The sequence below is a fragment of the Eriocheir sinensis genome, chromosome 26 (genome assembly GCF_024679095.1).
Source record: "Eriocheir sinensis breed Jianghai 21 chromosome 26, ASM2467909v1, whole genome shotgun sequence".
NCBI lineage: Eukaryota > Metazoa > Arthropoda > Malacostraca > Decapoda > Varunidae > Eriocheir > Eriocheir sinensis.
Genome location: NC_066534.1, coordinates 15,872,960 through 15,886,187, shown reverse-complemented (window position 1 = coordinate 15,886,187; position 13,228 = coordinate 15,872,960). Strand labels below are relative to the sequence as shown.

The window sequence follows — 13,228 nt, the reverse complement described above, 5'->3', positions numbered from 1 at the left end:
AATATAAATTACTTTAATAGTTTTTCTACACCTCTTTTTTAAATAAAGTGTATCAATAACATAATCATGATGAAAATAGTTCATCTATCATATCCATTTCTAACATTTTTCATCCACAATGCCATTCCTCCAATGAAACTCTCATCTAAGTAGCCTTGAATAAGAGGTCTCCATTTACTCTCACCTGGCTGGGTCTGACGAGGTATTTGGTTTGGTTGGGTCAGGTGGACAGGTTAGGTTAGGCTACATCAGATGAGGGCAGGTTATTTTGCCCCAAGGATGGTGGGGCATGGATTCCTACTCTTAATTCTGGTACAAGGGCCACATAGGAATGCCACAGTAAGGAAAAAGAGGATCTCACAAAGCTTCAACAAAGGCAAACTGGATGAAACATCCTTGTGACAGATGGTGGCCAAAATGAAAGAGATCCTCCAAAATTCAATTCTTAGGCTACACTCCAATGAAGAGCATAGAAAGGGAGGAGACACATGTCATTACCAACATAGAGGAAACTCAAAATTATTACTTTCCAATGCAAAAAGGAAGGCTACAGGCTTGGGGAGGTGGTGGTCAATGTGCGGGTGCGGCGTCAAGGAGGACCAGGGTTCATATCCTGCCCGCCACTACAAGCTGACAATTTTTAGCCATTTGCTGAGTGGCCTAAGACTACATACATGCTGTCCTGACAACCACCTATCAACCCTGACTCTAAGATTCTCTCTCTAAAAGAGGATAAAAGATGAGCTCCAGGGGGCAGCATGAGCCAAGAAAGATGGGGCCACTGTAAACACTTGCTTGTGCCATTAAGGGCTGCGGCCAACCACCAGGCCCCATGAGGAGAGCCTACCAGTGCCATAGGTGGAACGGAAGTGTTGTAAGCACACCGAAGGATGTTCATGGCAACCAGGTGGAAGATCCAGCACATGTGGCACACAGCCTCAAGGCACAATAGGCGTGACGCACAACCCCCCCACACCAGGCCATCCCAGCACTACAAACAACTTGACCACAGAGCTACAAAGAAAAAACAAGGAGTGCTACCATTAGGGAGGCTGCCGGGGGCCACACAGGGACAACACCAGGCCATCCCAGCACTACAAACAACTTAACATGTGGAGCGACAAGGTCCACTTAAGCTAAAACCACAGGGGACGAAATTTAACAAGGGACATTTCCTTTCTCTTGCTTCTTACATTGCTAATAAAAGGAATTAAGTGCCGTGTCACGATTAAAACTAACACTGAAACTACATTCCCCTCACCTTGCCGCTGAGCTCGGCGTGGCACCGGTCTGACACACGTTCACTTCAGGTCCTTCACAGTTCACACGAGGCCTTGGAGCACAGCAGACTGGGTATCATTAACGCGCCGGTATCTGCCTCCTGCTTAACTTACGCACTTTAGCAGTTGATCAAGTAGGAGAAGAACTATCAGCACGTTAATTAATGGCACCAATCTTGAGCCAATAACACAAGCAGAAGGAAGAGTGTTAAGGCGAGACACGAGTTGGGCAAGGACTGGTATCATTAACGGTTATATATCTTGTTTCCTGCTTAACTTGGATACTTTAGCAGATGATCAAATAGGAGAAGAAGAATCAGCGCGTTAAAGAAACCAAAAGGAAGAGTGTTAAGGCCAGACACGAACACGGGAAGGACTGGTATGATTTATTAGCAAACATATATCTCTCGTCTCCTGCTTGTCTTGGGTACCTTAGCAGCTGATCAATTAGTAGAAGAGATATCAGTGCGTTAATGACACCAATCTTGACCCGTAGAACTAGTTAGAAAGAGGAAGCGTGTTAAAGTTAGACACACGGATCACAGCACCGCGGGATGACACTCCAACGCCGCATGGGTCGAGCACGTGGCCGCCAGTAACTATAGTATCGTACACGTATAGCTTAAATTATCGTATGCGGGTGTAAATTGTCGTATTGAATTATAAAACCAATATTTGCCGTACGTATAGGTCAGCACAGATCATTCATGGCTGTCTTCACACTTTGTTTATATCTGTGCACTCTTTCCTATGGTTTTCCGAGAGGTTTAAAGGTTAGCAAAAATCAAGTATGCACGATAACGCACTCCTCGGACAGCACCAGCATTACCAATTGTCGTACTCAGCACATTGTAGTTTCCGGTTTCTGCCTCATAACTATCACAAAACACATCAGTAATTTACGGCTTCAAGAATAACTTCAATTGAATATCGTTATGGGTGCGGGTATGACAGTTTTGGGGTTAAAACTGATAACTGCAATATTGTGAGCACGACAATCTGTAGTCTACAGCAAAAGCCTGGGAAAATGATTGCCGATTGAGGCTGAGAAAGTAGAAAATAATACATATACGTAATGAAACGAACCAATAAATGTACCAAATTGAGGAACTGCACCCTTTTCCGTCTCAGCAGACATGCAGTTGAAGTTGTTGTTTTCAGAAATCCGAATGTTTGTGAAGGGATTTGTATCGTCTAGAATCAATAGTCCTGAGCAAGTTTGGTTGTTTTAATAATAAGTAAATACACAAGATTAAGGAACTAGTACACCATCATTTTCCGTCTCAGCAGAGGTAGATGACGAAGACGAGGACCATCATCAGTGCCGAAGTTTTCATCCCCGAAAGTGTGTGATTGAAGTGGTGAACATGGAGTCGTTTTTTTAAATTACCATATGTGAACATTTAGAAGATCCCCCACGGCTTTGCTTTAAACTCAGGGTGTACCTTACTTATAATTGAAAGATACAACTAGCTGGTAATGTTCTTGTGGCAGACATGGCGAGAGGGAAGCGCGGGCCGAATGCAGAATTTTAGTTTTGTTGGCCTATCCCAGCACCGTTATAAAGGCGGAAACAGCGGGAGTCCAAACTGGCATAATTCACAGGTTTCCTCCCTTTCCCAACCACCACCATTGAGACAGAAACAGTTGATGAGTGACACGAATTCAAAGCTCTTATCCCTTTCCTTACCACTGTCATTGAAGCAGAAACCGTGGAAATTAAGTGTGGCAAGAACAGCTTTTTACCTTTCCCTACCACCATTGGAAGTCAAGTGTGGCGAGGATATCCAATTTTCCCCCTTCCCCACCTACCACTGTTATTGGGGCAGAAACAATGGGAATCAAGCGTTACACGAATGAACAGGTAGTGATTATCTCTTTTCCCAACCACCAGGTGAGAGAGAACCGATCATAAGGGACACAGTGGGAATCAAATGTGGCAGATATGTCGTACAGTGTTTCCCTCTTCTCCACCATCGATGTTATAGCAGACAGAGGACGTGGGAGTCAAGTGTGGGATGAATGAAGTTTTTATCCCCTTTTCCCACCACGGCCACCGGAAGGAGCAACATATATGGGAGTCCTGCATCACAGTCCCTCACCGGCCTGGTAAGTGTTGTTTAAATTCCTGTTGATGTAGCTGTTAAGACCTTATTGACTGTTTTACGGTGACAGGGAACTTGGACCATACCTTTTGAAAGAAAAAAATGATTAGTCTAATTATTATTCAGTGTTAATTATTGATGAAATGTGCATGGTTACTCAACAACAACGACACTAGCAATGGTAATGAAGTTAATAGTGATAATGGAAGTAAAAATGATAACTCCAAGAGCAGAAAAATTACATAGATAAGATTATGAATTACTTGGCACAATTCTTTAATGTGGCACAACCAATAAGGCTATAACAATGTAGCCTAATACGATGCTACGATACAAAAACGTGAATATACAAGAAACAGGACAATAATTTATTCCAATACAGAGTACCTATACAACACGGCCACTTATATGATTAGCTATCAAGCATGTCACCGAGAAGCTAAAACAATGACATTATCTCTGAGGAGTAAATTAGGCTAAAAGCTACTAATTTCTCTTTCCCTCCCGGTATACGCTTTGTAAGGATTAATATATTACTGTTTTTTTTATTTTTTATTAGGTTTTGGTTGTTGGCTAGTAGGGAATACACGGAGCCTTGTTTTCATTAAGGGTGTGAGGGGTCGGCCAGATACTTGATACTGAAACATTATGTAAAAAGTTGCGTAGAGTTGTTGTTTTCATGATTTTTTTTTTGTTATGTAATTTTCTATCTTCCTTTTAAATTTTCACCACGAAGCCTCACCATAGAACGAAGATGAACGTTTAAACGTGTGCTCAGCTAATAGTTTCATACAGTTTTCAACCATAAAGAGCGGCCTGGCTGTACTAATGATGTGACCATGGAGGGAAACATATTGTATAGCCTAATAGAATTCATGAGCCAACGTTTGTGGCAATAACTATAAAATTACTGCTATGAAAAACGAAAATAAGAAACTGCCTCAACATTGTTAGGTGAATGGAATCTTTAAAACTACACTGAAAAGACGAAAAATACGGGGCCGTTGCCTATAGCGCCGGTAGGACATAAGATGTTGCTAAACTTGCACTACTCGACGATGATTGAAAATTGCCAGCGTGCATCAGTGGGAGTCGATTCTAGAAAGCTATCAAAATACAGAAGAGAGAGAGAGAGAGAGAGAGAGAGAGAGAGAGAGAGAGAGAGAGAGAGAGAATGCAGTGTTCGTCGTCCCCACACTCTGCATTCTCAGGGATTGACTCATAAATAGCGGTGTTATAAAAAAAAATATATAGGAGGCTAATGTTGTTGAATGTCCTCGAGGTCAAATTGGGGTGACTGACTTTAAATCTGTGCTATTCAGCCTTGTGGACGGTTAAAGTGGACGAGACATTGTGAGGGACTGCTTCTTGGGTAAACGATGGATGTTGGATATTAGTACTTGTGAAATAAGGTATTAGTCAGAGAAGCATAATCTGTGTTAATTGTCTGAGTTGCTCAAGGGACAAAAAATAATATGGGCCTTATGGAGACGTGAACTACTGTACGAATGTTTATATAAGGAATCGTATGAACGCGTAAGATGAACCTCCACAAAACTGCTACTTTAATCCTCTTTATTTTATGTAGAATAAATTTATAAGATCAGATTACAGGGACAATAATCTGGTGACCATCTAAGCTAGGGAGCCCTTTCAGTATCTGCAATCGAGACTAACGTGGATTGAAGAACACCGAGCTTTTTAGGGGATACTGCAGATGGCGCATTGGATAGCTAAGGAGGGAGGGGACGTGTTGATGTTAGTGATAAGATAGTGGTAGAGATGGAGGTAAGGAGGGAAATGGTGGTGATAGTGGGGAGGAATAGGTATCATCGCTTGCTTAATGGTGTTTATAGTGGTGGTAAGGGTGTTTTAGTGATGGTGGTGGTGGTTAAGGCGATGGTGGTGTTGAGAGAAAGAGGAACGTGGAGAAATCTATGGTGGTGGTGATTGTGATGATGGTGGTTGTGGTAAGAGTATGATGATGATGGTTATAATGGTGATGGTGGTAGTGGTTATAGTGGTGGTAGAGAGAGCATGCCGGGTTAGATAGTGGTAGTGATGGAGACGGTTGGTGTGGTGGTAGGTTGGTAGTGCCGGTGATGATAATGGTGGTGGTGATGGTGATGAAGAGAAGGAAAGGGGAGCGTGTGTGTTTGTGTGTCAATAGGGAAGGAGGTGTGATTGCAGTGGTAAGACAGTGGTGAGTGAGTGATAGTGATGGGACTGAAGATGGAGGTGGTGATGACGGATTGGAGAGGAGCCGAGATACATGACATGCGTGATGGTGATAGTGGAAGATGGGATGGTGCTGAAGATGGAAAAGCTTATGGTGATGGAGAGAAGAGAAGATGGACAGGACAGAAGTTGGTGATGATGGTGGAGGTTGGGATGGTGCTGGAGATGGAAGAGATTAAGTTTATGGTGGGAACAGGAGATGAACAGGACTTGATTTGGTGGTGATGGTGGAGGCTGAAGTAGTAGTGATGGAAGTACTTAGGGTGGCACTGAGAATGAGGATGGAGGCGGCGGTGATGGTGGGGATGGAAGGGGGAACATGGGGTGATCAGTGTTCTGGGACAATAATCCTCCGGAGCAATATAACTGCTGACGAGGGTGAGGGGAGGCGAAGGGTGGGAAGGGTGGTGTAAGAAGATGAGGGAGGCGAAGGGAGATGAGAGTGGGAGAGGGTGGTGAGGGAGGGTGAGGATAGGGCGGTAGGTGAAGGGTGGTTAGGGATCGTGAGAAGGGTGTGGAATAGGGAGCTTTAAGGAGATGAGGAAGGCGCAGGGAGATGAGAAAAGGAATGATGGTGAAGATTGGGTTGGTTGTTGATGGTGGCGAGAGGAAGATGAGAGATGATGTGAGTGGTGAGGAAGGTGAAGGCAGAAGAGATGAGACAACCATTATCGTTCATCGCCACCATCGTCACCATTATCTATCGTTATCACAATCGTCACACATCTCTATTACCATCGTTATTAAAGTCATCACCGCTGCCTATCTTCACCACCATCATCACCACCATCACCCTTGTCCTGTTACTGCAATACCTGACCGTCAGTGGAATAGTCTGAATACGAACCGAAAGTATAATAAAAAAAGAACGTAAAGTAATAATCAGACTCTTTCTTTACCACGTCGGCCCCGAACATTTGACAAGGCATTTTTAGAAGTTGCGAACATTTGCATGGATACTTTAATGACCCTGGTGGCAGTGTGACGAAGCTTCTGTACCATGAGCGTGGAATAACACTCCTAAGATTAATCTCCATCTCGGCCTTTGGTGATTGTTGATTTGAGGGGCGGAAGCTTCTGCGAATGTCGACCGATATGTAACCATGGGACCACGCGCACCCTTAAAAGTTGTGTGTGTTAGTCACCATTGCAGGCATCGTTAAGATCGCCGAGAAATAATGACATTTTCCAACAGTGATGTTAAACTTACTGTTCACCAACGAAGGCATTTAATTATTTTTTTTGTTAGCTCCGTAACTTTTTTTTTTCTCATTGTACATGGAACACTGTGATTTATTACCAACCGTTCCCCTCCAGAGGAAAAAGATGTATTAGCTTGAGCACCTTTGCATAAGTCTGGGTTAAGGGTAAGTGAGCTGAGAAAAGAAAACAACAGAACACAACTTTTTAACCCGACAACCCTAATTCCCAGTGTCAACGGAAAAAAAACCCTAAGAAAAGAAAGAAAACAAAGAACAATAAAAAAGAAAGAGAGAACGATATTTTAGCAGATTGCTGGCTAAGAACACAACAGAACACAGCTTTTTCTCCCAATAACCTTGATCGTCAGTGTCAACGGGAAAACTAAGGAAACAAAGAACATTGAAAAAAAGAAAGAAAGAACAGCATTTTAGCAGATTGGTGGCTAAGAAAACAACATAATAACTATTTTCACCCAACAACCCTGATGCCTATTGTTAACGGGAGAAAGAAAACAAATAAAATAAAACATTAAAAAGAAAGAAAGAGCGTCATTTCAACAGATTGGTGACTAATGTTTTTTTACTAATTTATATCAAGGCAGAAAGTCCAGGAAAACACCACTTACGCTTTACCCTCCTTTTTTTTTCACATCAAGGGAGGCAGCTCAAGGGCAAAAAAACAAAAAAGAGCAACAAAAAAGCCGACTAGACGCTGCTCCGACAAAAGAAGAAAGAACGAGAGGCCGAAAGAGATGTCAATTTCGGGTGGAGAGGTGTCTTGATACTCTCCCTGAGCCTCAACATGCAGACCAACACTAGTGAACCTGCACGATGCATTCATTTAGCACCTTTTCCCCTTCCCCTTTCCATAAGACATAAAAAAAGACTCGTAAACAAAAACTAAGCAGATTTGTGGCTGTTGAAGGTCTCACTCATTCACTACAATAGAAAAAAATGGCCCTCTGCTCTCCCCCCCCCCAAAAAAAACCCCACGATGTAAACTTGCACCATCATCCCCGGCTCTTTCGGTTTATCTTCCGTTAAAAAGCCCCGGAAAGACTAATAGCAACAATTAACTGCTGTAATGGAGTTTTAGATTCTTGTAAAGTTTTCAGTGAGAGCCTCGGCGTCGTTGCTTTGATGGTGCTCGGTATTTTACGTCGCTCGGGGCTGCGCGATAATGGAGGTTGAGCTGTGGGCCTTAATGGCGAATTAGGACTTGGCTTGGGCGTGGTATACTCACACACTTCCGCCTCTCTCTCACTTCAGCTATTTTCAAAGGCCCAAAAGAAGACCAATCAGATTTTCATAAGTGTTCTTTTAGGTTATTTGGTATCCAGTACTCACTTGAGATGTTATTCACGACATTTGACTAACACTCCTCTTGTTGAAACTATGCAAGTACATGGATCTCTTTGCTATGTCCGATCCTCTACCTCTCTCTGGCTACATGGAATACACTATTAAGATGTGATTCGCGAGTTTAGACTAGTACTCCTCTTTAACTAAACGAGTATATGGATCTCTTTACTAAGCCCGATCCCATACCTCTATCTGGCTCCATCAAATACACACTTAAAATGCGATTCAAGAGTTTAGACTATCCACTCCTCTTGTTAGCATTTCTTTTTACGTTCCTATGCTATAACTTTCTCTGGCTGCATCGATTTCTGGACTAAGATGCGAATTACGTGTAAGCAGATGTATCACTGCACTTGTTGAGCTATACACATTTCCGATGCCTACCCTGTCCCCATATATCTCTTCCCATTTACCTTTGACCTCTCTTCTGGCGGTTCGTTCTTTTTTATTTTGTTGGAGCAGCGTATAGCGGACTTTTTTTTGTAACTGTCTGTTTTTTTTTCTGCCCTTGAGCTGCCTCCCTTGTTCTAAAAAAAAAAAATAAAGACTCCTGCATTCCCGATTCCCTCCCTTTTTTGGCACTTCACTCGGCCCACCCATGACAAGCCTCTCCCTCGCTGCTCCTATTGGCGCATCTGGCACCGCTGTCGGGGCGTCGGAGGTGCCATTAATCCCACCCAGGAACATTAAGTGGGAGGGGAGGCGGCGGGTCGGGAGCACCACCCTCCGCGCCGCGTCTCCGGGGAGCGGGCGGGCGAGGGGGCGGGAAATGGTAATAAAAGGGACAAGACGGAATAGGTGTTGCCGCTGCGAGGGGAGGAAAAAGAGGGGAATAATGATGAGGGGAAAATAGAGAGGAAGGGACCCGTGTAAACTCGTGTTCGTCCGTATACCATAATCCTATTTTCATACCACCGTTGGGCGTCCGTAATTTAGCTACACTGAAAGGAGAGAAACAATATCACTCAAATATCAAAAGAAGAGAAACAATATCAAAAGAAGAGAAACAATATTAAAAGGAGAGAAACAATATCAAAAGGAGAGAAACAATATCCCTCAAATCGATCGAAACATGGAACGAACTTAAAAGATGTACATAGTTTGTTTTTCCACTTTTATGTGTGTGCGTAGTAACGATATCTTTTGTTTTCTTTGCGCATTTCTCTCCTCGTTGCTTAGTAATATAAAAATTGATGTTATTTACTTTAGACACAGTTATGCTATGCGCAGTCTGTTCAAGAGAGGAGCATCCATACACTTCACCATCCGATATTGACCTCTCTTTTGGATACTCGTCTCTGATTTCTCGTATAGGAACAGTGCTAGTGGACTTTTTGTTTTTATTTATTTTGTCCTTGAGCTCCTTCCTTTACTGTGGGAAAAACAAAAAAAGTTCAAAGGCGCAGCTGTTTGGTTCTCGTCAGGATGGGTGACCGAAGTGACCTGACGCTCTGAGGGTCCCCATCCTTCTACTGGTATGTGGTCCCCGAGTATAGGTGCTTGGCTGTGGCTTGGCTGTAGGGTGGTGGTGGTGATGGTGACGGTAGTGGTCATCATTTGGGTGTAATAGTAATAACAGGTGAAGGAAGGAAAGGTGATTGTTATGGTGATGGTGGTGGTGATACTGGTAGTGGTGGTTACTGCTTGGATGCAATAGTGGTAATAGTGACAGGGAGAAAGGAAGGCTAAAGGATGTTATGGCGATGATGGTGAGAGTGACAGAGGTGGTTATTGTGAGGCTCTAATAGTGATGATAGTGACAGGGAGGAAGGAAGGTTAATGGTTCTGATAGTGATGGTTGTGGTAGCATTAATGGAAACAACTATAGAGCCATAATGCTGATGATGGTGGTGTGGGTGAGTTCATGGTTGTGGAATATCAGTTTAGCTTCCATCCCGCCCTCTGCATATCCCATTCCTTACCTCTCCCATTCCTTACCTCCTCCTTCCCTTCCTCTTTTCGCTTCAGCATTTACCCCATTGCAACTTGGCGCCCGACATTACCACAACGCGCTGTTAACTAAGTGGAAATAACAACTCCTCTGCAATTCGAGAGAAAACTGGACGAGAATGAAGTGTAGCGGTGACTTACAATGGAGGCGCCGCGACTTGGGACACCGCCTTGGGAAATGTGTTGGGGTATGTTGTGTTGCGAGGGGGTGGTGGTGGGTAGGAGAGGCGTGGGTGTTGCGGCAAATATGTACACTGGCTCCAGAAACTATTGTCGCATTTTCTTGTCTAAGCATTTGGAGACCATCGGCGACACACACACACACACACACACACACACACACACACTTTAGGTTAGTCGTGTACCCAGATGACCCTCCTCCGCCCGTGAGTCTTACCTGTCAGCCGCAACCAGCCCGCGGCCCCCTCCTCCTCCTCTTCCCCTCCCTCCCTCCTCGCCCCGCCGGCAAACCCTTCAGTAAATCAAGGTTGTCGGGGGCGTGATTGCCGCCGCCGAGGTGAGCCGCGTTTTGCTGGCAGTGATCTACGCCCCGCTAAGCCTCGGTCGGCCTGGGCATCACAGCGTCGACAGTTGCACCCATTCACCATAAATACTCGCGTAGATATATATATATATTTTTTTTTACAGCAGAGGAGACAGTGCAAGGGCGTAAAAAAACAAAAACAATAATGAAAAAAAAAAAAAAAGCCCGCTACTTACTGCTCCTGTGTGTGCTCCTAGATGTGTAAGTTTTTGAAGGATTTTTATGAGGTCAAGTTTAGAAGACTGACTTACATGGATATTGGTTTCTAGAGGAATTAATGCTCAGTCTACCATATTGCAGCCTGTATTGGTATATGAATATTATTACTTTCCAAAGGGCCTGAAGTCTTTACTCAAACTTCCATATCGCAGCCTTGACGGGGTTGAATGTTGCATGTACGTATACTTATTTTTCTGGGGTCATGAACTCTTTACTGAATCTTCCATATCACAGCACACCGAGCTCTTTACTGAATCTTCCATAACACAGCACACCGAACTCTTTACTGAATCTTCCATAACACAGCACACCGAACTCTTTACTGAATCTTCCATGTCACAGCACACCGAACTCTTTACTCAGTCTTTCATATCACAGCACACCGAACTCTTTACTCAATCTTCCATATCACAGCACACCGAACTCTTTACTGAATCTTCCATGTCACAGCACACCGAACTCTTTACCCAATCTTCCTTATCACAGCACACCGAACTCTTTACTGAATCTTCCATGTCACAGCACACCGAACTCTTTACTGAATCTTCCATAACACAGCACACCGAACTCTTTACTCAATCTTCCATGTCACAGCACACAGAACTCTTTACCCAATCTTCCTTATCACAGCACACCGAACTCTTTACTCAATCTTCCATGTCACAGCACACCGAACTCTTTACTGAATCTTCCATATCACAGCACACCGAACTTTTTACTGAATCTTCCATAACACAGCACACCGAACTCTTTACTGAATCTTCCATAACACAGCACACCGAACTCTTTACTCAATCTTCCATATCACAGCACGCCGAACTCTTTACTCAATCTTCCATGTCACAGCACACCACCACTCAGCAGGGTAGAACAGAAAGCTATATGTGTCTTCAGCTCCTCTTCATGACCGTCTTAGGTTCTCCCGTCCCCACCCCGCCTCTGTGTCTCTCCCCTTACTATTGTGTAGCGTTATTTCGTGGCCTTTGCTCCCCTGAATGTCTCCCCTGCATCCCTCCCTCACCCTCTCCCCATACTACAGACAGGACTTGCTATCTATTTTCAAGGCTTTTCTGTCCACTCTACTAATTTAACAGGTGATCAACACGCTAATATGTGAGTCCTTTCTCCACAGTTAAACTACAAAAAAGTTCATCCGTCTCCAACATGTCCTCCTTTCTCCAGTTAACTTGGCTGTGGCAGATCAACTCAAATACTAAATTTCATCATATCCATCTTTTCTAAGGCTTGGCTGCGTATGAACACTCTCAGACCGAAATATATTCCCCATTTAACTTATTAAAGTATCCACTTAACTTCTTAAATGCCAGATTCTTATGATCTCTGAGGGGGCGTGCTAGGCATTTTTCTCCTTTACATCCAAGAGAGTTTTATCTTTAGTTGTGAAATTGGATACACTTGCACATGTTGAGGAAACCTTCGTATTGAGATCCATTTCCTGTTTGCCTTATTATGAAGCTGTAGGCAGGAGGCACGGCATTGCTGGGTAGATTTTATTACTATGTCCTTTCTTATGTGCAGTACCGTAGCGTCTCGGTGACCTAGACTCGTAGGAGGAACAGTGCCCCCCCCCCTCCCCCACCCTTGTGCTGGAGCCGGTGGTCTGTGATACTGTACCCGGGAATGCCTTAACCCGGTAGCAGCGACGGGCCAAATTTGTGGCTTTACCGTGTACCAGCGACGGGCCACATTTTTGCCATGGTATAAACGCCTCAAAATAGATAATGCATAAACTGATCACAAATGCATTGATATATATTTTGAAATGGTTTGCGGGAGTGATGATTTTTTCTCATTTTTCTCGCTTAGTGGGGCCTTTAAGAAACATGATCCCTGCAGATACCGGGTTAACTTGCTTACTCAGCCCGCCCTGCCTCCCTCCCTCCCTGCTCCACTTGATTGAGGCAGGAGTCGTCACCCTCTCCCCATATTCTTAATTTGCGTATATATTAAAATTCTGATCCAGAGTCATAAAGGCTCACCAGCTCGTTGCAAATAACAAAACATTGGAATTAGAGGGAAAACATATATTCTGAAGGGTAGCAAGGTGGTAAACAGGCTGCTGCAGGACACGGTGTTTGCATTGTATTGGGGGTCAAGACACTTCCGGCCGACGTATCAAACTATTCCTGCGAGGGTCGTGGGTCGGCGGGCGCGAGGTGAAGGCAGCGTTGCCAAATTATCGTATTCTGAACATAGCCTTTATCATTTTTAAGCTCCAAGATTGTCGTAACCACACAAATAACGATAGAAAATTAAAGTTATCGTTAAAACGGTTGAATACAGATGGCTTTCGTTTTTTCTTGCTAG

General features: G+C 43.9%; 1 long non-coding RNA gene across 1 annotated transcript in view; it reads right to left on the bottom strand.

Annotated features, from left to right (window-relative positions):
• Positions 1-1,840, bottom strand: part of LOC127003825 (uncharacterized) — a 43,441-nt gene extending 41,601 nt beyond the window's left edge. The window contains exon 1 of the long non-coding RNA XR_007757426.1: positions 1,262-1,840. This is a non-coding gene — a long non-coding RNA (uncharacterized LOC127003825). The remainder of the gene's footprint in view (positions 1-1,261) is intronic.
• Positions 1,841-13,228: the final 11,388 nt, after the last annotated feature.